Genomic DNA, 26,667 nt, shown 5'->3' with positions numbered 1-26,667 from the left:
CACAGACTCGGACACTGACTCTGACTCTGACTCTGACACTGACTCTGACTCTGACACTGACTCTGACTCAGAGACGGACTCTGACTCTGACACTGACTCTGACTCGGAGACGGACACAGACTCGGACACGGACCGGACACGGACTCGGACACGAACACGGACTCTGACTCTGACACTGACTCTGACTCAGAGACGGACTCTGACTCTGACTCTGACTCTGACTCGGAGACGGACACGGACTCGGACTCGGACACGGAGACGGACACAAACTCGGACACGGATTTCCGACACGGACACAGACTCTGACACGAACACGGACTCTGACTCTGACACTGACTCTGACTCTGAGACGGACTCTGACTCTGACACTGACTCTGACTCTGACTCGGAGACGGACACGGACTCGGACACAGACTCGGACACGGACTCTGACTCTGACACTGACTCTGACTCTGACTCTGACTCTGACTCTGACTCTGACTCTGACTCGGAGACGGACACGGACTCGGACACAGACTCGGACACGGACACGGACCGGACCGGACACGGACTCGGACTCGGACACGGACTCGGACACGGACTCGGAGACGGACACGGACTCGGACAAAGACACGGACTCGGACACAGACTCGGACACGGACTCTGACTCTGACACTGACTCTGACACTGACTCTGACTCTGACTCTGACACTGACTCTGACTCAGAGACGGACTCTGACTCTGACACTGACTCTGACTCGGAGACGGACACGGACTCGGACACAGACTCGGACACGGACCGGACACGGACTCGGACACGAACACGGACTCTGACTCTGACACTGACTCTGACTCAGAGACGGACTCTGACTCTGACTCTGACTCTGACTCGGAGACGGACACGGACTCGGACTCGGACACGGAGACGGACACAAACTCGGACACGGATTTCCGACACGGACACAGACTCTGACACGAACACGGACTCTGACTCTGACACTGACTCTGACTCTGAGACGGACTCTGACTCTGACACTGACTCTGACTCTGACTCGGAGACGGACACGGACTCGGACACAGACTCGGACACGGACTCTGACTCTGACACTGACTCTGACTCTGACTCTGACTCTGACTCTGACTCTGACTCGGAGACGGACACGGACTCGGACACAGACTCGGACACGGACACGGACCGGACCGGACACGGACTCGGACTCGGACACGGACTCGGACACGGACTCGGAGACGGACACGGACTCGGACAAAGACACGGACTCGGACACGGACTCGGACACGGATTTCCGACACGGACTCGGACACGAACACGGAAACGGACTCTGACACGGACTCGGTGACGGACTCGGACATGGACTCGGACTCTCACTAACACTCTCTCTCTGCAGGCTGAATGGTCTGAATTGTATGAATTTCCGGCAATGTTTTCAAATTTTTAAGACATTTTAAATACATATATTTTTTTTTAAATCTCTCTCTCTCTTCCTCTCGAGGCTGGATGGGTACGGGGGGACGTCAGTGTAATCGGACGTCCCGCGGCGCAGACTGCTGCAAGATCGTTTTATTCCAGCTATTCAACAATGTATTTTTGCACAAAACATTCACGTGTCTGAAAGGAGGATCCAGGGCGCTTCGGAGGCTTTTCTTCACAATCTCAAGACCTCAAGACGCATCAAGGAAAGACTTGAAAAGCTTAATGCTGAGCTGGGTGAAGAAGACGACACCAATAACAAGGTGTTTGAATGAAGAAATTGACTTTTTCAGTACTTAGCATTTCTTTAAAGTAAAAATGGGGAACTACTATGCAAAACGATCTGTGAAAATGATCAGAATGTAGTCAATACCCGTTTAGGTGTTGTGATTATGACGATTGAAAACAGTGATCCCAGTGTGAACAGAATGGCTGAAGTTTGTAAACTAGAAGAAATGTTGGATATGGTTAGTTCTCCCAGTAATCCGGGTCTTTGGGAAACGATAGTGAACAAAACATTTGACGTGGTCCTGGAATCTTCATTTTCAGAAACTTTCTGTAACATTACCGAAGAAATGAAACAAGAAAATGTTACAAAAGTGTATCATCTGCTCGCGTTGTATGCGCTGTTTGTAGATGTTATGACTCTTTGTGCCAAAAACAGCATGTGACGGTTGCAGATTGATCTAAGTGTTTCTTATAAACTGTAGTGGCAGGGACTAGGTTAAGGCATGTGGTTTATATTGAAATTAAATGAAAACTGATACATGTGTATTATCCTCGCAACTACAGTTGTTAAATGTTCACTTTTATGTATGGTTTGGGGGTGTGGGTCATTAAGCCTCATCTACATATTCACCTGTCGCAGCACGCACGGAGCCTTTATAGTGGGTGCGTCACCGGGATGTCAAGGGTTGGTTCTCACGGGAGGAGGAAGTGTGTGTGGCGATTGCTGGTATTCAGTGGGATATAGTAATTTCCTCAGCATGTAAATATATGGATAAATGCAACGGGGAAGTTAACTGAAAGAAACCGAATCTGTGGATATTGCATCAACCGACCAAGAAGCACGTCTCCGTGGAGAGGACGCGCTCAGAAAGAGAGATATTCTCTACAAACACCGGGTGAGATCGCTCCTCTGGGACACGCCGGTCCTCGTGTTTCCTTTTTTTGTGTGGATTATAGCCTGAATAGGCCTACAAACATTTATCTTTTTGCCGCCGACGGGCGCAGGAGCAATGAACAATAATGGCCTGGATTAGGCAGTAAAAACAATTTTGGTGTATCGCAGAGCGGACTGTTTAATTTTGTTTGTGTTGTTTGGCTGAAAAATTGTCAGCCAATATGTCAATATAATGGATCAATGCATGGAATCTGACTCTGTTTATTTTGTTTAAGGAGTATATTGGGCGTTAACAATTCTGGTTTGCCTTTTATAATATTATTTCATTCAAGAACCCCTTTTGCGTTTAATTAACACAGCTATTTTTTATAGTTGATCGTTACAAGCATACACATGAATACTTTCAATGAAGTGAAAAAACTGCATTATGATATTTCCCATAATCTGGGGAATTCTATGCTGGAGACAGTCTTGGATATGTTACAATCAGTATAACTGTATTATTGATTTTGTGTGTGAAAAATTAAATGTAAATATGAAATTCAAAAAATAAAAAAAGTGTTTTTTACATTTAAAACTGTTGTCTTCATTTTAGCAAGGGGAGCATGTCTAATACATGTGTATTACAGCCCTTCACATTCACTGTTGTCTTCACTATAACAAGGGGAGGGTAACAGGGAAGATGTCTGATAAACGTATATTGAAAAGGGCATATTATAACCCCTCACATCCTGGTAGTTTAGGAGGAGTAGAGAGACTCCGTAGAGAGATGCATAATGAAAAGGGTAAACAAATAACTGTTGCTGGATTTAAAGATTTCTTATCTGAACAGGACACTTATACTTTACATAAACCTGTCAGGATTATTTTAATCAGAAACAGAGTGTATGTACTTCGACCTTTACAACAATGTCAGGCTGATCTCTGTGACATGCAGGCCTTATCCAAACATAATGATGGGTTCAACTATTTACTAACAGTCATAGATGTTTTTTCCAAAAAAGCCTATGTGCGAGCTCTGAAGCAAAAACGGGTAAAGAAGTTGCTATAGCATTTGATACAATTCTAAAAGATAGTCAGATTCTTAAAATGTTACAAACGGTTCTTTAACAAGAATGTTGAAGCCTTGCTGAAAAAACAAAGTATTACACATTTTGCAACAGCCAGTGATTTGAAAGCTTGTGTGGTTGAGAGATTTAACCGCAGGTTGAAAACTAGAATGTGGAGGTATTTTACGGCTAAAAACACACATAGATATATTAGTACTTTTCCCAGGAATAGTTCCCGGAACTTAGTTCCCCGGAAATCTTTAGTTCCGGAACTATCTAGTAGATCGCGTTCACACCGGAATAAGTCCCTGAGGGAGGATTACGCAAATGAAGCCGCTGACGTCACTTCTTCTTCTTCTGCTTTGGGTTTAGTGGCAGGCCGCAAACACCCGAAGTCCCCGGCCGGAAGTCCTCGGAGTTGGGGACTGGCTTCAGTAGAAGCAGCTGGGAATCTTCCCAGCAGCTTCGACTGAAACCTTCCGAGTAAATCGCCAGAAGCACCGACACCTCCTCATCACTCCACCGCTCCCATGTTTTCTTTTGTGTTGTGTAAGAAATTAAAATCAATGTTTAAATGACGTAATTTAGATTAAACATACTGTAAGCTTAAAGGTCCCATGTCATGCTTTTCCGGATATTACCCGTCCCCTTGTGTGTTATGAAGGTTTTTATGCATGTAAATGGTCTGCAGAGTCAAAAACCCTCACAGTACACCTTGTAGCGAGTAAAACACAGTCTATGCTGCCCCAAAACGCCTCGTTTTCTTCCTGGGTACTGTGACGTTTACTGAGGCCACACCCTCTGCCAGCATTTCACGAAACAAAGCTTCCCAAACCTTTCAGCGATTCATGCCGGATATGTACAGCGTAGGGCACTGAAGAACGATGCTGTTCCTACTTTGTTTGGACCAGTGGGAGATTTGGGTACACAACCTGTGTATTAATTGTTGTTTGTGTATTTATGATGTTTAAAGCAAACAAGGTATCTACCACGACTGTTTAAATGGGCAAACGTTTTTCGGGCTACTAAGTTGGGATCGCAGAGAAATGCTCTCCGCAGACCCATGCTCACAGCGTTATAAACCTTTTTCTTACTCAATATCAAGCCACACTTATTGTTTTTACTTCGGCTGTGAGTATTTGTGTGTGCTCAGGATGAGTTTTGCTTGTTCTCGCTGTATCGCCGACGCGGAAGCCTGTCTGCTCCTCGCAGCAGATCGCAGCAACGAGCACACTGGGCTCACAGGGAGGGGCAGGAGCTCCAACAAGCCGTTTAGGACAGAGAGTGAATACCGGTGAATAGACATACTTTACAGAGATGCTGTATGAGAAACCAATGTGAGTTTGGAAAATTGCACAGTATAAATCTATTTTAGTATACCTCAACAATGGAATTATGATCAGTAGAAATGGCCATGACATGGGACCTTTAAAACTGTTTTATTCTGAAAATACTTCATTTCCGTTATTGCTGAATGTTAAATGAATGTACAGTTTTATTTTGAAAAGCTTTATTGAAAGGCGTCCCCGCTGTTTACAATGATGTCACTTCCGGTTTCACGCTAACAATGATTACAGCCGTTAAAATGCATTAAATAAAAAGTCAGAAATTAGAATACGAGGAGAAAAGGCGTGTGGAGTTATAAAATGAACACACAACGTCTAAATCCTCAGATTTATACGAGATCAGACACAGAAGAACTTGAGGAGGGAGGACCCCCTTTCGTCAGAGCCGCCAATGAGAGGAGGAGCCAGGAATTAGATATTAGCTCGCTCCACGTAGTATCGCTCTCTCTTCTTCCCTCCCTCACGAACATGGCCCTGTGTTCCTGATTTGCTCTGTTTGTTTCAAAACCACGTTACTTTATTAAATTAACCATTTGAACCTTTTCGAGACTACATTGTCTCTTTTTAACTTCCTCCTGGATGTGAGAACAACGATCACGATCTTCAGTTGCCATAAGTTAGTCTCTCTACGTTGGTGCGCTGGGCTAATGCTAATGCTAATAATGCTAATGCGAGCAAATAAAATGGCAGCTTCACAAAAACTTTTCAGAGTTTTACGGGGCGTGGTTTGCGCCAGAAATTGGAACCTTTTCCTCCCCAGGAAAGTACCACCTCTCTAGCAGGGACTGAAAAGGGGTGAAAAGGTTCCCAAGTTCTAGTTCCAGATCTTTTTGGTGTGAACGCAAAATCCCAGGAACTATCGGAACTATTCCTGGGAAAAGTACTCCGGTGTGAAAGCTCCTATAGATGTCTTGCCGGAACTACTTGAAAGTTATAATAACAGCTATCATAGAAGTATTAAAATGACTCTGATGCAAGTGACAAAGGATAATACACCTCAAGTGTTTACCAATCTGTACAGCATACCTAAGGTAGGCAGAAAATGTACTACTAAAAGGAACTTTAAGGAGGGGGATCTTGTAAGAATATCTAAGCTCAGAGGTGTGTTTGATAAAAAATATGAGCAGAGTTATACGGACGAATTATTTACGGTGTCTGAAGTCGTGAGCCGCCTGTATACAAGGTAAAAGATTATTACATTACATTACATTGCATTTAGCTGACGCTTTTATCCAAAGCGACTTACAATAAGTGCATTCGACCAACAAGATACAAACTTGAAGAAAAACAGAATCATATAAGTACATCAGGTTTCATAGAGCCAAAACATTTCAAGTGCTACTCAACTGGCTTTAGATAATATAACATATATTATATAACAATAACATTTTTATATAATTTATACTAGTTATTGATGTAGTATTTATTAAATGATTAAACTGTATTAATTGGAATGTCGTCTGGCAGATGCTGGTCGGGTCCTCGGCTCCACCTGAAAAGAGAGGGGAGTTAGCGAGAGCGACGAAAGTCTTTATGATTGTGTAAGATTGACAGCGGTTGAGATGAATCATTGTTTGCAAATAATATGTTTGAGCGTGTATATATCATGACGTTAAGTTGCATTAATTGTAGAAGTGAACACTGTGTAAAGTTTACGTCCATCGCTTACCCATGCTGTTTCGTCCTGTGTCTGCTCCAGTGTGTTCAGCCAAAAGGTCCTCGGGTGGAACAAACACTGACCAAAGAAGGTTCCGGGACGAACCAAGTGGCGAGATGGGCATAGGGGTTTCTGTTGTAGTTGGGAATGTATTTATATTTATTATGGTCAGTTATAATGTGGGTTTTGGGGTTAAATGAACAGATGGCTATAAGCCACTAGTCATGCATGCACAGCATATTATGGATTATCGTTATACCCATTATGATGACATGTGTATTTATTATAGATTACCTGTGAATGGCTTCTCCCAATAAGATCCTCTATAAATGAGCCAGTCTTCAGTCGGAGGGAGAGTGGTGAACACCTACATGCTGGCTGGCTGTTCTCTTCTGCTGTTTGCTAAATAAAGTCACTATGGTTTGCAACTATACCTCCTCTCGTGGTCGATTCTTTCCCTGGAAATCCAGCCGCTAAAGGGTCACTGTCTCACAAATATAAATACATTACAACTGAGCTATTTCGGCACAACCTTTGGTGAAATACAAACGTAAAACTAAGCAACATATGCTGGGTATGACAGACTTCTCAGAAAGTACAACTAACGTTTAAATACTAAGGATCTTCAGGCTACAACGGAAGATGCCACACAACTTCACTGCCTTAAGTCAGCATCTATAAAAAACTGAAGCTGTCCGAATTGGCAAACTACGAGTCAACCAGCATAGCCATTGAGCAACTTGTCCTCAATAGTAAGCTACCTGCAACCCAAGTCAAACAAGGGGCATTTAGATATTTGCTCACAACCTGGGAGTGATCATGTTCAACCATTGAACAATTTGCCCACAAAGGAAATCTATCTTCTGCCGAAACAAGGGATCAAACCAGGGACCTTTAGATCTTCAGTCTAACGCTCTCCCAACTGAGCTATTTCTGCACAGATTTCTGCACAAATTTCTGCACACATTTCGGTGGAATACAAACTTAACACGAAGCAACATATGCTGGGTATGACAGACTTCTCAGAAAGTACAACTAACGTTTAAATACTAAGGATCTTCAGTCTACAACAGTAGATGCCAAAAAACCTTACTGCCTTAAGTCAGCATCTATAACAAACTGAAGCTGTCTGAATTGGCAAACTACGAGTCAACAAGCATAACCATTGAGCAACTTGTCCTCTATAGTAAGCTACCTGCTGCCCAAGTCAAACAAGGGGCATTTAGATATTTGCTCACAACCTGGGAGTCATCATGTTCAACCATTGAGCAAGTTGTTCCACCAAGAAATCTACCTTCTGCCGAAACCAGGGATCGAACCAGGGACCTTTAGATCTTCAGTCTAACGCTCTCCCAACTGAGCTATTTCGGCACAACTTTTGGTGAAATACAAACGTAAAACTAAGCAACATCTGATGGGTATGACAGTCTTCTCAGAAAGTACAACTAACGTTTAAATACTAAGGATCTTCAGTCTACAACAGTAGATGCCACAAACTTACACTGCCTTAAGTCAGCATCTATAACAAACTGAAGCTGTCTGAATTGGCAAACTACGAGTCAACAAGCATAACCATTAGCAACTTGTCCTCTATAGTAAGCTACCTGGTGCCCAAGTCAAACAAGGGGCATTTAGATATTTGCTCACAACCTGGGAGTCATCATGTTCAACCATTGAGCAAGTTGTCCACCAAAGAAATCTACCTTCTGCCGAAACCAGGGATCGAACCAGGGACCTTTAGATCTTCAGTCTAACGCTCTCCCAACTGAGCTATTTCGGCACAACTTTTGGTGAAATACAAACGTAAAACTAAGCAACATCTGATGGGTATGACAGTCTTCTCAGAAAGTACAACTAACGTTTAAATACTAAGGATCTTCAGTCTACAACAGTAGATGCCACAAACTTACACTGCCTTAAGTCAGCATCTATAACAAACTGAAGCTGTCTGAATTGGCAAACTACGAGTCAACAAGCATAACCATTAGCAACTTGTCCTCTATAGTAAGCTACCTGGTGCCCAAGTCAAACAAGGGGCATTTAGATATTTGCTCACAACCTGGGACTCATCATGTTCAACCATTGAGCAAGTTGTCCATCAAAGAAATCTACATTCTGCCGAAACCAGGGATCGAACCAGGGACCTTTAGATCTTCAGTCTAACGCTCTCCCAACTGAGCTATTTCGGCACAACTTTTGGTGAAATACAAACGTAAAACTAAGCAACATCTGATGGGTATGACAGTCTTCTCAGAAAGTACAACTAACGTTTAAATACTAAGGATCTTCATTCTACAACATTAGACGCCACAAACTTACACTGCCTTAAGTCAGCATCTATAACAAACTGAAGCTGTCTGAATTGGCAAACTACGAGTCAACAAGGCATAACCATTAGCAACTTGTCCTCTTTCGTAAGCTACCTGGTGCCCAAGTCAAACAAGGGGCATTTAGATATTTGCTCACAACCTGGGAGTCATCATGTTCAACCATTGAGCAATTTGTTCACCAGATAAATCTACCTTCTGCCGAAACCAGGGATCGAACCAGGGACCTTTAGATCTTCAGTCTAACGCTCTCCCAACTGAGCTATTTCGGCACAACTTTTGGTGAAATACAAACGTAAAACTAAGCAACATCTGATGGGTATGACAGTCTTCTCAGAAAGTACAACTAACGTTTAAATACTAAGGATCTTCAGTCTACAACAGTAGATGCCACACAACTTACACTGCCTTAAGTCAGCATCTATAACAAACTGAAGCTGTCTGAATTGGCAAACTACGAGTCAACAAGCATAACCATTAGCAACTTGTCCTCTATAGTAAGCTACCTGGTGCCCAAGTCAAACAAGGGGCATTTAGATATTTGCTCACAACCTGGGAGTCATCATGTTCAACCATTGAGCAATTTGTTCACCAGATAAATCTACCTTCTGCCGAAACCAGGGATCGAACCAGGGACCTTTAGATCTTCAGTCTAACGCTCTCCCAACTGAGCTATTTCGGCACAACTTTTGGTGAAATACAAACGTAAAACTAAGCAACATCTGATGGGTATGACAGTCTTCTCAGAAAGTACAACTAACGTTTAAATACTAAGGATCTTCATTCTACAACATTAGACGCCACAAACTTACACTGCCTTAAGTCAGCATCTATAACAAACTGAAGCTGTCTGAATTGGCAAACTACGAGTCAACAAGCATAACCATTAGCAACTTGTCCTCTTTAGTAAGCTACCTGGTGCCCAAGTCAAACAAGGGGCATTTAGATATTTGCTCACAACCTGGGAGTCATCATGTTCAACCATTGAGCAATTTGTTCACCAAGATAAATCTACCTTCTGCCGAAACCAGGGATCGAACCAGGGACCTTTAGATCTTCAGTCTAACGCTCTCCCAACTGAGCTATTTCGGCACAACTTTTGGTGAAATACAAACGTAAAACTAAGCAACATCTGATGGGTATGACAGTCTTCTCAGAAAGTACAACTAACGTTTAAATACTAAGGATCTTCAGTCTACAACAGTAGATGCCACACAACTTCACTGCCTTAAGTCAGCATCTATAACAAATGTTGTCCAAATTTGCAAACTACGAGTCAACAAGCATAACCATTGAGCAACTTGTCCTCTATAGTAAACTACCTGCTACCAAAATCAAACAAGGGGCATTTAGATATTTGCTCACAACCTGGGACTCATCATGTTCAACCATTGAGCAAGTTGTCCATCAAAGAAATCTACATTCTGCCGAAACCAGGGATCGAACCAGGGACCTTTAGATCTTCAGTCTAACGCTCTCCCAACTGAGCTATTTCGGCACAACTTTTGGTGAAATACAAACGTAAAACTAAGCAACATCTGATGGGTATGACAGACTTTTCAGAAAGTACAACTAACGTTGAAATACTAAGGATCTTCATTCTACAACATTAGACGCCACAAACTTACACTGCCTTAAGTCAGCATCTATAACAAACTGAAGCTGTCTGAATTGGCAAACTACGAGTCAACAAGCATAACCATTAGCAACTTGTCCTCTTTCGTAAGCTACCTGGTGCCCAAGTCAAATAAGGGGCATTTAGATATTTGCTCACAACCTGGGAGTCATCATGTTCAACCATTGAGCAATTTGTTCACCAGATAAATCTACCTTCTGCCGAAACCAGGGATCGAACCAGGGACCTTTAGATCTTCAGTCTAACGCTCTCCCAACTGAGCTATTTCGGCACAACTTTTGGTGAAATACAAACGTAAAACTAAGCAACATCTGATGGGTATGACAGTCTTCTCAGAAAGTACAACTAACGTTTAAATACTAAGGATCTTCATTCTACAACATTAGACGCCACAAACTTACACTGCCTTAAGTCAGCATCTATAACAAACTGAAGCTGTCTGAATTGGCAAACTACGAGTCAACAAGGATAACCATTAGCAACTTGTCCTCTTTCGTAAGCTACCTGGTGCCCAAGTCAAACAAGGGGCATTTAGATATTTGCTCACAACCTGGGAGTCATCATGTTCAACCATTGAGCAATTTGTTCACCAGATAAATCTACCTTCTGCCGAAACCAGGGATCGAACCAGGGACCTTTAGATCTTCAGTCTAAACGCTCTCCCAACTGAGCTATTTCGGCACAACTTTTGGTGAAATACAAACGTAAAACTAAGCAACATCTGATGGGTATGACAGTCTTCTCAGAAAGTCAACTAACGCTCTTCGAATCTACTTACAAATAAATATGGGGAAGTGTAAGTTCAACCGTATTTGGTTGGAAAACATCGAATTTAGTGCTTGGTTGAAACCAGTGGAGGGGAACGTGTTTGAAGCCCGCTGCACCTTTTGCAAAAGAAATTAGCGTTTGTTTGGCTAATGTAGCGTTAGCTAGTGCAGCGTTAGCTAGTGCAGCAGCTCCCGCAACAACACCGTTGGATCTCCGGGCGACGTTTGGGTCTTCGACGTCAACCCTAAAAGCGGAGGTGCTGTAGTGTGTATACGCTAACTACCGTAGCTAAACACCAATCATACAACAGCAACGATGAAAGATTGTAGCCAAGGCAGCAGAGCTCTGAATATAGCTCTTGTTTCTGTTTCTCTCTGTTTCTCTCTGTTTCTCTCTCTGTCTCTCTCTCTCTCTCTCTCTCTCTCTCTCTCTCTCTCTCTCTCTCTCTCTCTCTCTCTCACACTCACACACACGGGCTGCTCGATTATGGCAAAAATCATAATCACGATTATTGTGGTCAATAATTGATATCACGATTATTAAATAAGATTATTCATTGACTTTGAAAACATCAATTTATTGAACTTTAAAACAAATAATTAGAACAGTATCTTTTTAACTGTTGATTACCCTGAACGTATAATTCAACTGAAAAACCAATACAAAAATAAATTAAATAAATGATATATTTAAATAAATAATATCAAAATAATAAATACCAATAAACAAAATCAACAAATATTTTGGAGCGCACTTCCACAAGCTACTAAACATATATAAATATGATAAATAAAAGTTAATTAGACTAAAATTAATTAGATCAAATATGTTGTAGTGCACTGTCACAACCTAGCAAAGCTAAATAATAGTTTTTTTCGATTATGTTGTTTTTGTAATTGTGGCAGGCCACGATTAAGGCGATTAAAATACGATTAATTGCACAGCCCTAACACACACACAAGCACACACAGAGACACATACACACTTTTTGGTATGACAGTCTTCTCAGAAAGTACAACTAACGTTTAAATACTAAGGATCTTCAGTCTACAACAGTAGATGCCACACAACTTCACTGCCTTAAGTCAGCATCTATAACAAATGTTGTCCAAATTTGCAAACTACGAGTCAACAAGCATAACCATTGAGCAACTTGTCCTCTATAGTAAGCTACCTGGTGCCCAAGTCAAACAAGGGGCATTTAGATATTTGCTCACAACCTGGGACTCATCATGTTCAACCATTGAGCAAGTTGTCCATCAAAGAAATCTACATTCTGCCGAAACCAGGGATCGAACCAGGGACCTTTAGATCTTCAGTCTAACGCTCTCCCAACTGAGCTATTTCGGCACAACTTTTGGTGAAATACAAACGTAAAACTAAGCAACATCTGATGGGTATGACAGTCTTCTCAGAAAGTACAACTAACGTTTAAATACTAAGGATCTTCATTCTACAACATTAGACGCCACAAACTTACACTGCCTTAAGTCAGCATCTATAACAAACTGAAGCTGTCTGAATTGGCAAACTACGAGTCAACAAGGATAACCATTAGCAACTTGTCCTCTTTCGTAAGCTACCTGGTGCCCAAGTCAAACAAGGGGCATTTAGATATTTGCTCACAACCTGGGAGTCATCATGTTCAACCATTGAGCAATTTGTTCACCAGATAAATCTACCTTCTGCCGAAACCAGGGATCGAACCAGGGACCTTTAGATCTTCAGTCTAACGCTCTCCCAACTGAGCTATTTCGGCACAACTTTTGGTGAAATACAAACGTAAAACTAAGCAACATCTGATGGGTATGACAGTCTTCTCAGAAAGTACAACTAACGTTTAAATACTAAGGATCTTCAGTCTACAACAGTAGATGCCACACAACTTCACTGCCTTAAGTCAGCAGCTATAACAAATGTTGTCCAAATTTGCAAACTACGAGTCAACAAGCATAACCATTGAGCAACTTGTCCTCTATAGTAAACTACCTGCTACCAAAATCAAACAAGGGGCATTTAGATATTTGCTCACAACCTGGGACTCATCATGTTCAACCATTGAGCAAGTTGTCCATCAAAGAAATCTACATTCTGCCGAAACCAGGGATCGAACCAGGGACCTTTAGATCTTCAGTCTAACGCTCTCCCAACTGAGCTATTTCGGCACAACTTTTGGTGGAATGCAAACGTAAAACTAAGCAACATCTGATGGGTATGACAGACTTTTCAGAAAGTACAACTAACGTTGAAATACTAAGGATCTTCATTCTACAACATTAGACGCCACAAACTTACACTGCCTTAAGTCAGCATCTATAACAAACTGAAGCTGTCTGAATTGGCAAACTACGAGTCAACAAGGATAACCATTAGCAACTTGTCCTCTTTCGTAAGCTACCTGGTGCCCAAGTCAAACAAGGGGCATTTAGATATTTGCTCACAACCTGGGAGTCATCATGTTCAACCATTGAGCAATTTGTTCACCAGATAAATCTACCTTCTGCCGAAACCAGGGATCGAACCAGGGACCTTTAGATCTTCAGTCTAACGCTCTCCCAACTGAGCTATTTCGGCACAACTTTTGGTGAAATACAAACGTAAAACTAAGCAACATCTGATGGGTATGACAGTCTTCTCAGAAAGTACAACTAACGTTTAAATACTAAGGATCTTCAGTCTACAACAGTAGATGCCACACAACTTCACTGCCTTAAGTCAGCAGCTATAACAAATGTTGTCCAAATTTGCAAACTACGAGTCAACAAGCATAACCATTGAGCAACTTGTCCTCTATAGTAAACTACCTGCTACCAAAATCAAACAAGGGGCATTTAGATATTTGCTCACAACCTGGGACTCATCATGTTCAACCATTGAGCAAGTTGTCCATCAAAGAAATCTACATTCTGCCGAAACCAGGGATCGAACCAGGGACCTTTAGATCTTCAGTCTAACGCTCTCCCAACTGAGCTATTTCGGCACAACTTTTGGTGAAATACAAACGTAAAACTAAGCAACATCTGATGGGTATGACAGTCTTCTCAGAAAGTACAACTAACGTTTAAATACTAAGGATCTTCATTCTACAACATTAGACGCCACAAACTTACACTGCCTTAAGTCAGCATATATAACAAACTGAAGCTGTCTGAATTGGCAAACTACGAGTCAACAAGCATAACCATTAGCAACTTGTCCTCTTTCGTAAGCTACCTGGTGCCCAAGTCAAACAAGGGGCATTTAGATATTTGCTCACAACCTGGGAGTCATCATGTTCAACCATTGAGCAATTTGTTCACCAGATAAATCTACCTTCTGCCGAAACCAGGGATCGAACCAGGGACCTTTAGATCTTCAGTCTAACGCTCTCCCAACTGAGCTATTTCGGCACAACTTTTGGTGAAATACAAACGTAAAACTAAGCAACATCTGATGGGTATGACAGTCTTCTCAGAAAGTACAACTAACGTTTAAATACTAAGGATCTTCAGTCTACAACAGTAGATGCCACACAACTTCACTGCCTTAAGTCAGCATCTATAACAAATGTTGTCCAAATTTGCAAACTACGAGTCAACAAGCATAACCATTGAGCAACTTGTCCTCTATAGTAAACTACCTGCTACCCAAATCAAACAAGGGGCATTTAGATATTTGCTCACAACCTGGGACTCATCATGTTCAACCATTGAGCAAGTTGTCCATCAAAGAAATCTACATTCTGCCGAAACCAGGGATCGAACCAGGGACCTTTAGATCTTCAGTCTAACGCTCTCCCAACTGAGCTATTTCGGCACAACTTTTGGTGAAATACAAACGTAAAACTAAGCAACATCTGATGGGTATGACAGTCTTCTCAGAAAGTACAACTAACGTTTAAATACTAAGGATCTTCATTCTACAACAGTAGATGCCACACAACTTACACTGCCTTAAGTCAGCATCTATAACAAACTGAAGCTGTCTGAATTGGCAAACTACGAGTCAACAAGCATAACCATTAGCAACTTGTCCTCTATAGTAAGCTACCTGCTACCAAAGTCAAACAAGGGGCATTTAGATATTTGCTCACAACCTGGGACTCATCATGTTCAACCATTGAGCAAGTTGTCCATCAAAGAAATCTACATTCTGCCGAAACCAGGGATCGAACCAGGGACCTTTAGATCTTCAGTCTAACGCTCTCCCAACTGAGCTATTTCGGCACAACTTTTGGTGAAATACAAACGTAAAACTAAGCAACATCTGATGGGTATGACAGTCTTCTCAGAAAGTACAACTAACGTTTAAATACTAAGGATCTTCATTCTACAACATTAGATGCCACAAACTTACACTGCCTTAAGTCAGCATCTATAACAAACTGAAGCTGTCTGAATTGGCAAACTACGAGTCAACAAGCATAACCATTGAGCAACTTGTCCTCTATAGTAAACTACCTGCTACCAAAATCAAACAAGGGGCATTTAGATATTTGCTCACAACCTGGGAGCTCATCATGTTCAACCATTGAGCAAGTTGTCCATCAAAGAAATCTACATTCTGCCGAAACCAGGGATCGAACCAGGGACCTTTAGATCTTCAGTCTAACGCTCTCCCAACTGAGCTATTTCGGCACAACTTTTGGTGAAATACAAACGTAAAACTAAGCAACATCTGATGGGTATGACAGTCTTCTCAGAAAGTACAACTAACGTTTAAATACTAAGGATCTTCATTCTACAACATTAGACGCCACAAACTTACACTGCCTTAAGTCAGCATCTATAACAAACTGAAGCTGTCCTGAATTTGCAAACTACGAGTCAACAAGCATAACCATTGAGCAACTTGTCCTCTATAGTAAGCTACCTGGTGCCCAAGTCAAACAAGGGGCATTTAGATATTTGCTCACAACCTGGGAGTCATCATGTTCAACCATTGAGCAATTTGTTCACCAGATAAATCTACCTTCTGCCGAAACCAGGGATCGAACCAGGGACCTTTAGATCTTCAGTCTAACGCTCTCCCAACTGAGCTATTTCGGCACAACTTTTGGTGAAATACAAACGTAAAACTAAGCAACATCTGATGGGTATGACAGTCTTCTCAGAAAGTACAACTAACGTTTAAATACTAAGGATCTTCAGTCTACAACAGTAGATGCCACACAACTTCACTGCCTTAAGTCAGCATCTATAACAAACTGATTGTCCAAATTTGCAAACTACGAGTCAACAAGCATAACCATTGAGCAACTTGTCCTCTATAGTAAGCTACCTGGTGCCCAAGTCAAACAAGGGGCATTTAGATATTTGCTCACAACCTGGGACTCATCATGTTCAACCATTGAGCAAGTTGTCCATCAAAGAAATCTACATTCTGCCGAAACCAGGGATCGAACCAGGGACCTTTAGATCTTCAGTCTAACGCTCTCCCAACTGAGCTATTTCGGCACAACTTTTGGTGAAATACAAACGTAAAACTAAGCAACATCTGATGGGTATGACAGTCTTCTCAGAAAGTACAACTAACGTTTAAATACTAAGGATCTTCATTCTACAACATTAGACGCCACAAACTTACACTGCCTTAAGTCAGCATCTATAACAAACTGAAGCTGTCTGAATTGGCAAACTACGAGTCAACAAGGATAACCATTAGCAACTTGTCCTCTTTCGTAAGCTACCTGGTGCCCAAGTCAAACAAGGGGCATTTAGATATTTGCTCACAACCTGGGAGTCATCATGTTCAACCATTGAGCAATTTGTTCACCAGATAAATCTACCTTCTGCCGAAACCAGGGATCGAACCAGGGACCTTTAGATCTTCAGTCTAACGCTCTCCCAACTGAGCTATTTCGGCACAACTTTTGGTGAAATACAAACGTAAAACTAAGCAACATCTGATGGGTATGACAGTCTTCTCAGAAAGTACAACTAACGTTTAAATACTAAGGATCTTCAGTCTACAACAGTAGATGCCACACAACTTCACTGCCTTAAGTCAGCATCTATAACAAATGTTGTCCAAATTTGCAAACTACGAGTCAACAAGCATAACCATTGAGCAACTTGTCCTCTATAGTAAACTACCTGCTACCCAAATCAAACAAGGGGCATTTAGATATTTGCTCACAACCTGGGACTCATCATGTTCAACCATTGAGCAAGTTGTCCATCAAAGAAATCTACATTCTGCCGAAACCAGGGATCGAACCAGGGACCTTTAGATCTTCAGTCTAACGCTCTCCCAACTGAGCTATTTCGGCACAACTTTTGGTGAAATACAAACGTAAAACTAAGCAACATCTGATGGGTATGACAGTCTTCTCAGAAAGTACAACTAACGTTGAAATACTAAGGATCTTCATTCTACAACATTAGACGCCACAAACTTACACTGCCTTAAGTCAGCATCTATAACAAACTGAAGCTGTCTGAATTGGCAAACTACGAGTCAACAAGGATAACCATTAGCAACTTTTTCTCTTTCGTAAGCTACCTGGTGCCCAAGTCAAACAAGGGGCATTTAGATATTTGCTCACAACCTGGGAGTCATCATGTTCAACCATTGAGCAATTTGTTCACCAGATAAATCTACCTTCTGCCGAAACCAGGGATCGAACCAGGGACCTTTAGATCTTCAGTCTAACGCTCTCCCAACTGAGCTATTTCGGCACAACTTTTGGTGAAATACAAACGTAAAACTAAGCAACATCTGATGGGTATGACAGTCTTCTCAGAAAGTACAACTAACGTTTAAATACTAAGGATCTTCAGTCTACAACAGTAGATGCCACACAACTTCACTGCCTTAAGTCAGCAGCTATAACAAATGTTGTCCAAATTTGCAAACTACGAGTCAACAAGCATAACCATTGAGCAACTTGTCCTCTATAGTAAACTACCTGCTACCAAAATCAAACAAGGGGCATTTAGATATTTGCTCACAACCTGGGACTCATCATGTTCAACCATTGAGCAAGTTGTCCATCAAAGAAATCTACATTCTGCCGAAACCAGGGATCGAACCAGGGACCTTTAGATCTTCAGTCTAACGCTCTCCCAACTGAGCTATTTCGGCACAACTTTTGGTGAAATACAAACGTAAAACTAAGCAACATCTGATGGGTATGACAGTCTTCTCAGAAAGTACAACTAACGTTTAAATACTAAGGATCTTCATTCTACAACATTAGACGCCACAAACTTACACTGCCTTAAGTCAGCATATATAACAAACTGAAGCTGTCTGAATTGGCAAACTACGAGTCAACAAGCATAACCATTAGCAACTTGTCCTCTTTAGTAAGCTACCTGCTACCCAAGTCAAACAAGGGGCATTTAGATATTTGCTCACAACCTGGGAGTCATCATGTTCAACCATTGAGCAATTTGTTCACCAGATAAATCTACCTTCTGCCGAAACCAGGGATCGAACCAGGGACCTTTAGATCTTCAGTCTAACGCTCTCCCAACTGAGCTATTTCGGCACAACTTTTGGTGAAATACAAACGTAAAACTAAGCAACATCTGATGGGTATGACAGACTTTTCAGAAAGTACAACTAACGTTTAAATACTAAGGATCTTCATTCTACAACATTAGACGCCACAAACTTACACTGCCTTAAGTCAGCATCTATAACAAACTGAAGCTGTCTGAATTGGCAAACTACGAGTCAACAAGCATAACCATTAGCAACTTGTCCTCTATAGTAAGCTACCTGGTGCCCAAGTCAAACAAGGGGCATTTAGATATTTGCTCACAACCTGGGAGTCATCATGTTCAACCATTGAGCAATTTGTTCACCAGATAAATCTACCTTCTGCCGAAACCAGGGATCGAACCAGGGACCTTTAGATCTTCAGTCTAACGCTCTCCCAACTGAGCTATTTCGGCACAACTTTTGGTGAAATACAAACGTAAAACTAAGCAACATCTGATGGGTATGACAGTCTTCTCAGAAAGTACAACTAACGTTTAAATACTAAGGATCTTCAGTCTACAACAGTAGATGCCACACAACTTCACTGCCTTAAGTCAGCATCTATAACAAATGTTGTCCAAATTTGCAAACTACGAGTCAACAAGCATAACCATTGAGCAACTTGTCCTCTATAGTAAACTACCTGCTACCCAAATCAAACAAGGGGCATTTAGATATTTGCTCACAACCTGGGACTCATCATGTTCAACCATTGAGCAAGTTGTCCATCAAAGAAATCTACATTCTGCCGAAACCAGGGATCGAACCAGGGACCTTTAGATCTTCAGTCTAACGCTCTCCCAACTGAGCTATTTCGGCACAACTTTTGGTGAAATACAAACGTAAAACTAAGCAACATCTGATGGGTATGACAGTCTTCTCAGAAAGTACAACTAACGTTTAAATACTAAGGATCTTCATTCTACAACATTAGACGCCACAAACTTACACTGCCTTAAGTCAGCATCTATAACAAACTGAAGCTGTCTGAATTGGCAAACTACGAGTCAACAAGGATAACCATTAGCAACTTGTCCTCTTTCGTAAGCTACCTGGTGCCCAAGTCAAACAAGGGGCATTTAGATATTTGCTCACAACCTGGGAGTCATCATGTTCAACCATTGAGCAATTTGTTCACCAGATAAATCTACCTTCTGCCGAAACCAGGGATCGAACCAGGGACCTTTAGATCTTCAGTCTAACGCTCTCCCAACTGAGCTATTTCGGCACAACTTTTGGTGAAATACAAACGTAAAACTAAGCAACATCTGATGGGTATGACAGTCTTCTCAGAAAGTACAACTAACGTTTAAATACTAAGGATCTTCAGTCTACAACAGTAGATGCCACACAACTTCACTGCCTTAAGTCAGCAGCTATAACAAATGTTGTCCAAATTTGCAAACTACGAGTCAACAAGCATAACCATTGAGCAACTTGTCCTCTATAGTAAACTACCTGCTACCCAAATCAAACAAGGGGCATTTAGATATTTGCTCACAACCTGGGACTCATCATGTTCAACCATTGAGCAAGTTGTCCATCAAAGAAATCTACATTCTGCCGAAACCAGGGATCGAACCAGGGACCTTTAGATCTTCAGTCTAACGCTCTCCCAACTGAGCTATTTCGGCACAACTTTTGGTGAAATACAAACGTAAAACTAAGCAACATCTGATGGGTATGACAGTCTTCTCAGAAAGTACAACTAACGTTTAAATACTAAGGATCTTCATTCTACAACATTAGACGCCACAAACTTACACTGCCTTAAGTCAGCATCTATAACAAACTGAAGCTGTCTGAATTGGCAAACTACGAGTCAACAAGGCATAACCATTAGCAACTTGTCCTCTTTCGTAAGCTACCTGGTGCCCAAGTCAAACAAGGGGCATTTAGATATTTGCTCACAACCTGGGAGTCATCATGTTCAACCATTGAGCAATTTGTTCACCAGATAAATCTACCTTCTGCCGAAACCAGGGATCGAACCAGGGACCTTTAGATCTTCAGTCTAACGCTCTCCCAACTGAGCTATTTCGGCACAACTTTTGGTGAAATACAAACGTAAAACTAAGCAACATCTGATGGGTATGACAGTCTTCTCAGAAAGTACAACTAACGTTTAAATACTAAGGATCTTCAGTCTACAACAGTAGATGCCACACAACTTCACTGCCTTAAGTCAGCATCTATAACAAATGTTGTCCAAATTTGCAAACTACGAGTCAACAAGCATAACCATTGAGCAACTTGTCCTCTATAGTAAACTACCTGCTACCCAAATCAAACAAGGGGCATTTAGATATTTGCTCACAACCTGGGACTCATCATGTTCAACCATTGAGCAAGTTGTCCACCAAAGAAATCTACATTCTGCCGAAACCAGGGATCGAACCAGGGACCTTTAGATCTTCAGTCTAACGCTCTCCCAACTGAGCTATTTCGGCACAACTTTTGGTGAAATACAAACGTAAAACTAAGCAACATCTGATGGGTATGACAGTCTTCTCAGAAAGTACAACTAACGTTTAAATACTAAGGATCTTCATTCTACAACATTAGACGCCACAAACTTACACTGCCTTAAGTCAGCATCTATAACAAACTGAAGCTGTCTGAATTGGCAAACTACGAGTCAACAAGGCATAACCATTAGCAACTTGTCCTCTTTCGTAAGCTACCTGGTGCCCAAGTCAAATAAGGGGCATTTAGATATTTGCTCACAACCTGGGAGTCATCATGTTCAACCATTGAGCAATTTGTTCACCAGATAAATCTACCTTCTGCCGAAACCAGGGATCGAACCAGGGACCTTTAGATCTTCAGTCTAACGCTCTCCCAACTGAGCTATTTCGGCACAACTTTTGGTGAAATACAAACGTAAAACTAAGCAACATCTGATGGGTATGACAGTCTTCTCAGAAAGTACAACTAACGTTTAAATACTAAGGATCTTCATTCTACAACATTAGACGCCACACAACTTCACTGCCTTAAGTCAGCATCTATAACAAACTGAAGCTGTCTGAATTGGCAAACTACGAGTCAACAAGCATAACCATTAGCAACTTGTCCTCTATAGTAAGCTACCTGGTGCCCAAGTCAAACAAGGGGCATTTAGATATTTGCTCACAACCTGGGAGTCATCATGTTCAACCATTGAGCAATTTGTTCACCAGATAAATCTACCTTCTGCCGAAACCAGGGATCGAACCAGGGACCTTTAGATCTTCAGTCTAACGCTCTCCCAACTGAGCTACTTCGGCACAACTTTTGGTGAAATACAAACGTAAAACTAAGCAACATCTGATGGGTATGACAGTCTTCTCAGAAAGTACAACTAACGTTTAAATACTAAGGATCTTCAGTCTACAACAGTAGATGCCACACAACTTCACTGCCTTAAGTCAGCAGCTATAACAAATGTTGTCCAAATTTGCAAACTACGAGTCAACAAGCATAACCATTGAGCAACTTGTCCTCTATAGTAAACTACCTGCTACCAAAATCAAACAAGGGGCATTTAGATATTTGCTCACAACCTGGGACTCATCATGTTCAACCATTGAGCAAGTTGTCCATCAAAGAAATCTACATTCTGCCGAAACCAGGGATCGAACCAGGGACCTTTAGATCTTCAGTCTAACGCTCTCCCAACTGAGCTATTTCGGCACAACTTTTGGTGAAATACAAACGTAAAACTAAGCAACATCTGATGGGTATGACAGTCTTCTCAGAAAGTACAACTAACGTTTAAATACTAAGGATCTTCATTCTACAACATTAGACGCCACAAACTTACACTGCCTTAAGTCAGCATCTATAACAAACTGAAGCTGTCTGAATTGGCAAACTACGAGTCAACAAGCATAACCATTAGCAACTTGTCCTCTTTAGTAAGCTACCTGGTGCCCAAGTCAAACAAGGGGCATTTAGATATTTGCTCACAACCTGGGAGTCATCATGTTCAACCATTGAGCAATTTGTTCACCAGATAAATCTACCTTCTGCCGAAACCAGGGATCGAACCAGGGACCTTTAGATCTTCAGTCTAACGCTCTCCCAACTGAGCTATTTCGGCACAACTTTTGGTGAAATACAAACGTAAAACTAAGCAACATCTGATGGGTATGACAGTCTTCTCAGAAAGTACAACTAACGTTTAAATACTAAGGATCTTCATTCTACAACATTAGATGCCACACAACTTACACTGCCTTAAGTCAGCATCTATAACAAACTGAAGCTGTCCTGAATTGGCAAACTACGAGTCAACAAGCATAACCATTAGCAACTTGTCCTCTATAGTAAGCTACCTGGTGCCCAAGTCAAACAAGGGGCATTTAGATATTTGCTCACAACCTGGGACTCATCATGTTCAACCATTGAGCAATTTGTTCACCAGATAAATCTACCTTCTGCCGAAACCAGGGATCGAACCAGGGACCTTTAGATCTTCAGTCTAACGCTCTCCCAACTGAGCTATTTCGGCACAACTTTTGGTGAAATACAAACGTAAAACTAAGCAACATCTGATGGGTATGACAGTCTTCTCAGAAAGTACAACTAACGTTTAAATACTAAGGATCTTCAGTCTACAACAGTAGATGCCACACAACTTCACTGCCTTAAGTCAGCATCTATAACAAATGTTGTCCAAATTTGCAAACTACGAGTCAACAAGCATAACCATTGAGCAACTTGTCCTCTATAGTAAACTACCTGCTACCCAAATCAAACAAGGGGCATTTAGATATTTGCTCACAACCTGGGACTCATCATGTTCAACCATTGAGCAAGTTGTCCATCAAAGAAATCTACATTCTGCCGAAACCAGGGATCGAACCAGGGACCTTTAGATCTTCAGTCTAACGCTCTCCCAACTGAGCTATTTCGGCACAACTTTTGGTGAAATACAAACGTAAAACTAAGCAACATCTGATGGGTATGACAGTCTTCTCAGAAAGTACAACTAACGTTTAAATACTAAGGATCTTCATTCTACAACATTAGACGCCACAAACTTACACTGCCTTAAGTCAGCATCTATAACAAACTGAAGCTGTCTGAATTGGCAAACTACGAGTCAACAAGCATAACCATTAGCAACTTGTCCTCTTTCGTAAGCTACCTGGTGCCCAAGTCAAACAAGGGGCATTTAGATATTTGCTCACAACCTGGGAGTCATCATGTTCAACCATTGAGCAATTTGTTCACCAGATAAATCTACCTTCTGCCGAAACCAGGGATCGAACCAGGGACCTTTAGATCTTCAGTCTAACGCTCTCCCAACTGAGCTATTTCGGCACAACTTTTGGTGAAATACAAACGTAAAACTAAGCAACATCTGATGGGTATGACAGTCTTCTCAGAAAGTACAACTAACGTTTAAATACTAAGGATCTTCAGTCTACAACAGTAGATGCCACACAACTTCACTGCCTTAAGTCAGCATCTATAACAAATGTTGTCCAAATTTGCAAACTACGAGTCAACAAGCATAACCATTGAGCAACTTGTCCTCTATAGTAAGCTACCTGCTACCCAAGTCAAACAAGGGGCATTTAGATATTTGCTCACAACCTGGGAGTCATCATGTTCAACCATTGAGCAAGTTGTCCACCAAAGAAATCTACCTTCTGCCGAAACCAGGGATCGAACCAGGGACCTTTAGATCTTCAGTCTAACGCTCTCCCAACTGAGCTATTTCGGCACAACTTTTGGTGAAATACAAACGTAAAACTAAGCAACATCTGATGGGTATGACAGTCTTCTCAGAAAGTACAACTAACGTTTAAATACTAAGGATCTTCATTCTACAACATTAGACGCCACAAACTTACACTGCCTTAAGTCAGCATCTATAACAAACTGAAGCTGTCTGAATTGGCAAACTACGAGTCAACAAGCATAACCATTAGCAACTTGTCCTCTATAGTAAGCTACCTGGTGCCCAAGTCAAACAAGGGGCATTTAGATATTTGCTCACAACCTGGGAGTCATCATGTTCAACCATTGAGCAATTTGTTCACCAGATAAATCTACCTTCTGCCGAAACCAGGGATCGAACCAGGGACCTTTAGATCTTCAGTCTAACGCTCTCCCAACTGAGCTATTTCGGCACAACTTTTGGTGAAATACAAACGTAAAACTAAGCAACATCTGATGGGTATGACAGTCTTCTCAGAAAGTACAACTAACGTTTAAATACTAAGGATCTTCAGTCTACAACAGTAGATGCCACACAACTTACACTGCCTTAAGTCAGCATATATAACAAACTGATTGTCCAAATTTGCAAACTACGAGTCAACAAGCATAACCATTGAGCAACTTGTCCTCTATAGTAAGCTACCTGCTGCCCAAGTCAAACAAGGGGCATTTAGATATTTGCTCACAACCTGGGAGTCATCATGTTCAACCATTGAGCAATTTGTTCACCAGATAAATCTACCTTCTGCCGAAACCAGGGATCGAACCAGGGACCTTTAGATCTTCAGTCTAACGCTCTCCCAACTGAGCTATTTCGGCACAACTTTTGGTGAAATACAAACGTAAAACTAAGCAACATCTGATGGGTATGACAGTCTTCTCAGAAAGTACAACTAACGTTTAAATACTAAGGATCTTCAGTCTACAACAGTAGATGCCACACAACTTCACTGCCTTAAGTCAGCATCTATAACAAATGTTGTCCAAATTTGCAAACTACGAGTCAACAAGCATAACCATTGAGCAACTTGTCCTCTATAGTAAACTACCTGCTACCCAAATCAAACAAGGGGCATTTAGATATTTGCTCACAACCTGGGACTCATCATGTTCAACCATTGAGCAAGTTGTCCATCAAAGAAATCTACATTCTGCCGAAACCAGGGATCGAACCAGGGACCTTTAGATCTTCAGTCTAACGCTCTCCCAACTGAGCTATTTCGGCACAACTTTTGGTGAAATACAAACGTAAAACTAAGCAACATCTGATGGGTATGACAGTCTTCTCAGAAAGTACAACTAACGTTTAAATACTAAGGATCTTCATTCTACAACATTAGACGCCACAAACTTACACTGCCTTAAGTCAGCATATATAACAAACTGAAGCTGTCTGAATTGGCAAACTACGAGTCAACAAGCATAACCATTAGCAACTTGTCCTCTTTCGTAAGCTACCTGGTGCCCAAGTCAAACAAGGGGCATTTAGATATTTGCTCACAACCTGGGAGTCATCATGTTCAACCATTGAGCAATTTGTTCACCAGATAAATCTACCTTCTGCCGAAACCAGGGATCGAACCAGGGACCTTTAGATCTTCAGTCTAACGCTCTCCCAACTGAGCTATTTCGGCACAACTTTTGGTGAAATACAAACGTAAAACTAAGCAACATCTGATGGGTATGACAGTCTTCTCAGAAAGTACAACTAACGTTTAAATACTAAGGATCTTCATTCTACAACATTAGACTGCCACACAACTTACACTGCCTTAAGTCAGCATCTATAACAAACTGAAGCTGTCCTGAATTGGCAAACTACGAGTCAACAAGGCATAACCATTAGCAACTTGTCCTCTATAGTAAGCTACCTGGTGCCCAAGTCAAACAAGGGGCATTTAGATATTTGCTCACAACCTGGGAGTCATCATGTTCAACCATTGAGCAAGTTGTCCACCAGATAAATCTACCTTCTGCCGAAACCAGGGATCGAACCAGGGACCTTTAGATCTTCAGTCTAACGCTCTCCCAACTGAGCTATTTCGGCACAACTTTTGGTGAAATACAAACGTAAAACTAAGCAACATCTGATGGGTATGACAGTCTTC

The 26,667-nt window shown here is 41.6% G+C and overlaps 45 non-coding genes across 45 annotated transcripts; all 45 read right to left on the bottom strand.

Annotated features, from left to right (window-relative positions):
• Nucleotides 1-7,507: 7,507 nt before the first annotated feature.
• On the bottom strand, nt 7,508-7,580 carry trnaf-gaa. Its single transcript has one exon. It is a non-coding gene; the product is annotated as a tRNA-Phe (tRNA).
• Nucleotides 7,581-7,941: 361 nt separating this feature from the next.
• On the bottom strand, nt 7,942-8,014 carry trnaf-gaa. Its single transcript has one exon. It is a non-coding gene; the product is annotated as a tRNA-Phe (tRNA).
• Nucleotides 8,015-8,350: 336 nt separating this feature from the next.
• Nucleotides 8,351-8,423, bottom strand: trnaf-gaa. Its single transcript has one exon. It is a non-coding gene; the product is annotated as a tRNA-Phe (tRNA).
• A 336-nt stretch (nt 8,424-8,759) lies between these two features.
• Nucleotides 8,760-8,832, bottom strand: trnaf-gaa. Its single transcript has one exon. It is a non-coding gene; the product is annotated as a tRNA-Phe (tRNA).
• Nucleotides 8,833-9,169: 337 nt separating this feature from the next.
• trnaf-gaa lies at nt 9,170-9,242 on the bottom strand. Its single transcript has one exon. It is a non-coding gene; the product is annotated as a tRNA-Phe (tRNA).
• A 337-nt stretch (nt 9,243-9,579) lies between these two features.
• Nucleotides 9,580-9,652, bottom strand: trnaf-gaa. The gene has a single exon. It is a non-coding gene; the product is annotated as a tRNA-Phe (tRNA).
• Nucleotides 9,653-9,989: 337 nt separating this feature from the next.
• Nucleotides 9,990-10,062, bottom strand: trnaf-gaa. The gene has a single exon. It is a non-coding gene; the product is annotated as a tRNA-Phe (tRNA).
• Nucleotides 10,063-10,395: 333 nt separating this feature from the next.
• On the bottom strand, nt 10,396-10,468 carry trnaf-gaa. Its single transcript has one exon. It is a non-coding gene; the product is annotated as a tRNA-Phe (tRNA).
• Nucleotides 10,469-10,804: 336 nt separating this feature from the next.
• On the bottom strand, nt 10,805-10,877 carry trnaf-gaa. The gene has a single exon. It is a non-coding gene; the product is annotated as a tRNA-Phe (tRNA).
• A 336-nt stretch (nt 10,878-11,213) lies between these two features.
• Nucleotides 11,214-11,287, bottom strand: trnaf-gaa. The gene has a single exon. It is a non-coding gene; the product is annotated as a tRNA-Phe (tRNA).
• Nucleotides 11,288-12,651: 1,364 nt separating this feature from the next.
• On the bottom strand, nt 12,652-12,724 carry trnaf-gaa. The gene has a single exon. It is a non-coding gene; the product is annotated as a tRNA-Phe (tRNA).
• Nucleotides 12,725-13,060: 336 nt separating this feature from the next.
• trnaf-gaa lies at nt 13,061-13,133 on the bottom strand. Its single transcript has one exon. It is a non-coding gene; the product is annotated as a tRNA-Phe (tRNA).
• Nucleotides 13,134-13,466: 333 nt separating this feature from the next.
• On the bottom strand, nt 13,467-13,539 carry trnaf-gaa. Its single transcript has one exon. It is a non-coding gene; the product is annotated as a tRNA-Phe (tRNA).
• Nucleotides 13,540-13,875: 336 nt separating this feature from the next.
• trnaf-gaa lies at nt 13,876-13,948 on the bottom strand. Its single transcript has one exon. It is a non-coding gene; the product is annotated as a tRNA-Phe (tRNA).
• A 333-nt stretch (nt 13,949-14,281) lies between these two features.
• Nucleotides 14,282-14,354, bottom strand: trnaf-gaa. The gene has a single exon. It is a non-coding gene; the product is annotated as a tRNA-Phe (tRNA).
• A 336-nt stretch (nt 14,355-14,690) lies between these two features.
• On the bottom strand, nt 14,691-14,763 carry trnaf-gaa. Its single transcript has one exon. It is a non-coding gene; the product is annotated as a tRNA-Phe (tRNA).
• Nucleotides 14,764-15,096: 333 nt separating this feature from the next.
• Nucleotides 15,097-15,169, bottom strand: trnaf-gaa. The gene has a single exon. It is a non-coding gene; the product is annotated as a tRNA-Phe (tRNA).
• Nucleotides 15,170-15,506: 337 nt separating this feature from the next.
• trnaf-gaa lies at nt 15,507-15,579 on the bottom strand. The gene has a single exon. It is a non-coding gene; the product is annotated as a tRNA-Phe (tRNA).
• A 338-nt stretch (nt 15,580-15,917) lies between these two features.
• trnaf-gaa lies at nt 15,918-15,990 on the bottom strand. The gene has a single exon. It is a non-coding gene; the product is annotated as a tRNA-Phe (tRNA).
• A 338-nt stretch (nt 15,991-16,328) lies between these two features.
• trnaf-gaa lies at nt 16,329-16,401 on the bottom strand. Its single transcript has one exon. It is a non-coding gene; the product is annotated as a tRNA-Phe (tRNA).
• A 335-nt stretch (nt 16,402-16,736) lies between these two features.
• On the bottom strand, nt 16,737-16,809 carry trnaf-gaa. The gene has a single exon. It is a non-coding gene; the product is annotated as a tRNA-Phe (tRNA).
• A 336-nt stretch (nt 16,810-17,145) lies between these two features.
• Nucleotides 17,146-17,218, bottom strand: trnaf-gaa. Its single transcript has one exon. It is a non-coding gene; the product is annotated as a tRNA-Phe (tRNA).
• A 333-nt stretch (nt 17,219-17,551) lies between these two features.
• Nucleotides 17,552-17,624, bottom strand: trnaf-gaa. Its single transcript has one exon. It is a non-coding gene; the product is annotated as a tRNA-Phe (tRNA).
• A 336-nt stretch (nt 17,625-17,960) lies between these two features.
• trnaf-gaa lies at nt 17,961-18,033 on the bottom strand. The gene has a single exon. It is a non-coding gene; the product is annotated as a tRNA-Phe (tRNA).
• Nucleotides 18,034-18,366: 333 nt separating this feature from the next.
• On the bottom strand, nt 18,367-18,439 carry trnaf-gaa. The gene has a single exon. It is a non-coding gene; the product is annotated as a tRNA-Phe (tRNA).
• A 336-nt stretch (nt 18,440-18,775) lies between these two features.
• On the bottom strand, nt 18,776-18,848 carry trnaf-gaa. The gene has a single exon. It is a non-coding gene; the product is annotated as a tRNA-Phe (tRNA).
• Nucleotides 18,849-19,184: 336 nt separating this feature from the next.
• On the bottom strand, nt 19,185-19,257 carry trnaf-gaa. Its single transcript has one exon. It is a non-coding gene; the product is annotated as a tRNA-Phe (tRNA).
• Nucleotides 19,258-19,590: 333 nt separating this feature from the next.
• On the bottom strand, nt 19,591-19,663 carry trnaf-gaa. The gene has a single exon. It is a non-coding gene; the product is annotated as a tRNA-Phe (tRNA).
• Nucleotides 19,664-19,999: 336 nt separating this feature from the next.
• Nucleotides 20,000-20,072, bottom strand: trnaf-gaa. The gene has a single exon. It is a non-coding gene; the product is annotated as a tRNA-Phe (tRNA).
• Nucleotides 20,073-20,405: 333 nt separating this feature from the next.
• Nucleotides 20,406-20,478, bottom strand: trnaf-gaa. The gene has a single exon. It is a non-coding gene; the product is annotated as a tRNA-Phe (tRNA).
• Nucleotides 20,479-20,815: 337 nt separating this feature from the next.
• On the bottom strand, nt 20,816-20,888 carry trnaf-gaa. Its single transcript has one exon. It is a non-coding gene; the product is annotated as a tRNA-Phe (tRNA).
• Nucleotides 20,889-21,221: 333 nt separating this feature from the next.
• On the bottom strand, nt 21,222-21,294 carry trnaf-gaa. Its single transcript has one exon. It is a non-coding gene; the product is annotated as a tRNA-Phe (tRNA).
• A 337-nt stretch (nt 21,295-21,631) lies between these two features.
• Nucleotides 21,632-21,704, bottom strand: trnaf-gaa. Its single transcript has one exon. It is a non-coding gene; the product is annotated as a tRNA-Phe (tRNA).
• Nucleotides 21,705-22,040: 336 nt separating this feature from the next.
• Nucleotides 22,041-22,113, bottom strand: trnaf-gaa. Its single transcript has one exon. It is a non-coding gene; the product is annotated as a tRNA-Phe (tRNA).
• A 333-nt stretch (nt 22,114-22,446) lies between these two features.
• On the bottom strand, nt 22,447-22,519 carry trnaf-gaa. Its single transcript has one exon. It is a non-coding gene; the product is annotated as a tRNA-Phe (tRNA).
• Nucleotides 22,520-22,855: 336 nt separating this feature from the next.
• Nucleotides 22,856-22,928, bottom strand: trnaf-gaa. Its single transcript has one exon. It is a non-coding gene; the product is annotated as a tRNA-Phe (tRNA).
• Nucleotides 22,929-23,266: 338 nt separating this feature from the next.
• Nucleotides 23,267-23,339, bottom strand: trnaf-gaa. Its single transcript has one exon. It is a non-coding gene; the product is annotated as a tRNA-Phe (tRNA).
• A 333-nt stretch (nt 23,340-23,672) lies between these two features.
• On the bottom strand, nt 23,673-23,745 carry trnaf-gaa. The gene has a single exon. It is a non-coding gene; the product is annotated as a tRNA-Phe (tRNA).
• A 336-nt stretch (nt 23,746-24,081) lies between these two features.
• trnaf-gaa lies at nt 24,082-24,154 on the bottom strand. The gene has a single exon. It is a non-coding gene; the product is annotated as a tRNA-Phe (tRNA).
• A 333-nt stretch (nt 24,155-24,487) lies between these two features.
• On the bottom strand, nt 24,488-24,560 carry trnaf-gaa. The gene has a single exon. It is a non-coding gene; the product is annotated as a tRNA-Phe (tRNA).
• Nucleotides 24,561-24,896: 336 nt separating this feature from the next.
• trnaf-gaa lies at nt 24,897-24,969 on the bottom strand. The gene has a single exon. It is a non-coding gene; the product is annotated as a tRNA-Phe (tRNA).
• Nucleotides 24,970-25,305: 336 nt separating this feature from the next.
• Nucleotides 25,306-25,378, bottom strand: trnaf-gaa. The gene has a single exon. It is a non-coding gene; the product is annotated as a tRNA-Phe (tRNA).
• A 333-nt stretch (nt 25,379-25,711) lies between these two features.
• Nucleotides 25,712-25,784, bottom strand: trnaf-gaa. Its single transcript has one exon. It is a non-coding gene; the product is annotated as a tRNA-Phe (tRNA).
• A 336-nt stretch (nt 25,785-26,120) lies between these two features.
• Nucleotides 26,121-26,193, bottom strand: trnaf-gaa. Its single transcript has one exon. It is a non-coding gene; the product is annotated as a tRNA-Phe (tRNA).
• A 340-nt stretch (nt 26,194-26,533) lies between these two features.
• Nucleotides 26,534-26,606, bottom strand: trnaf-gaa. Its single transcript has one exon. It is a non-coding gene; the product is annotated as a tRNA-Phe (tRNA).
• Nucleotides 26,607-26,667: the final 61 nt, after the last annotated feature.

The sequence above is a fragment of the Trematomus bernacchii genome, unplaced genomic scaffold, assembly GCF_902827165.1.
Source record: "Trematomus bernacchii unplaced genomic scaffold, fTreBer1.1, whole genome shotgun sequence".
Lineage (NCBI taxonomy): Eukaryota > Metazoa > Chordata > Actinopteri > Perciformes > Nototheniidae > Trematomus > Trematomus bernacchii.
The sequence above is the reverse complement of the archived record's forward strand: the minus strand, read 5'-3'. Positions and strand labels throughout refer to the sequence as shown.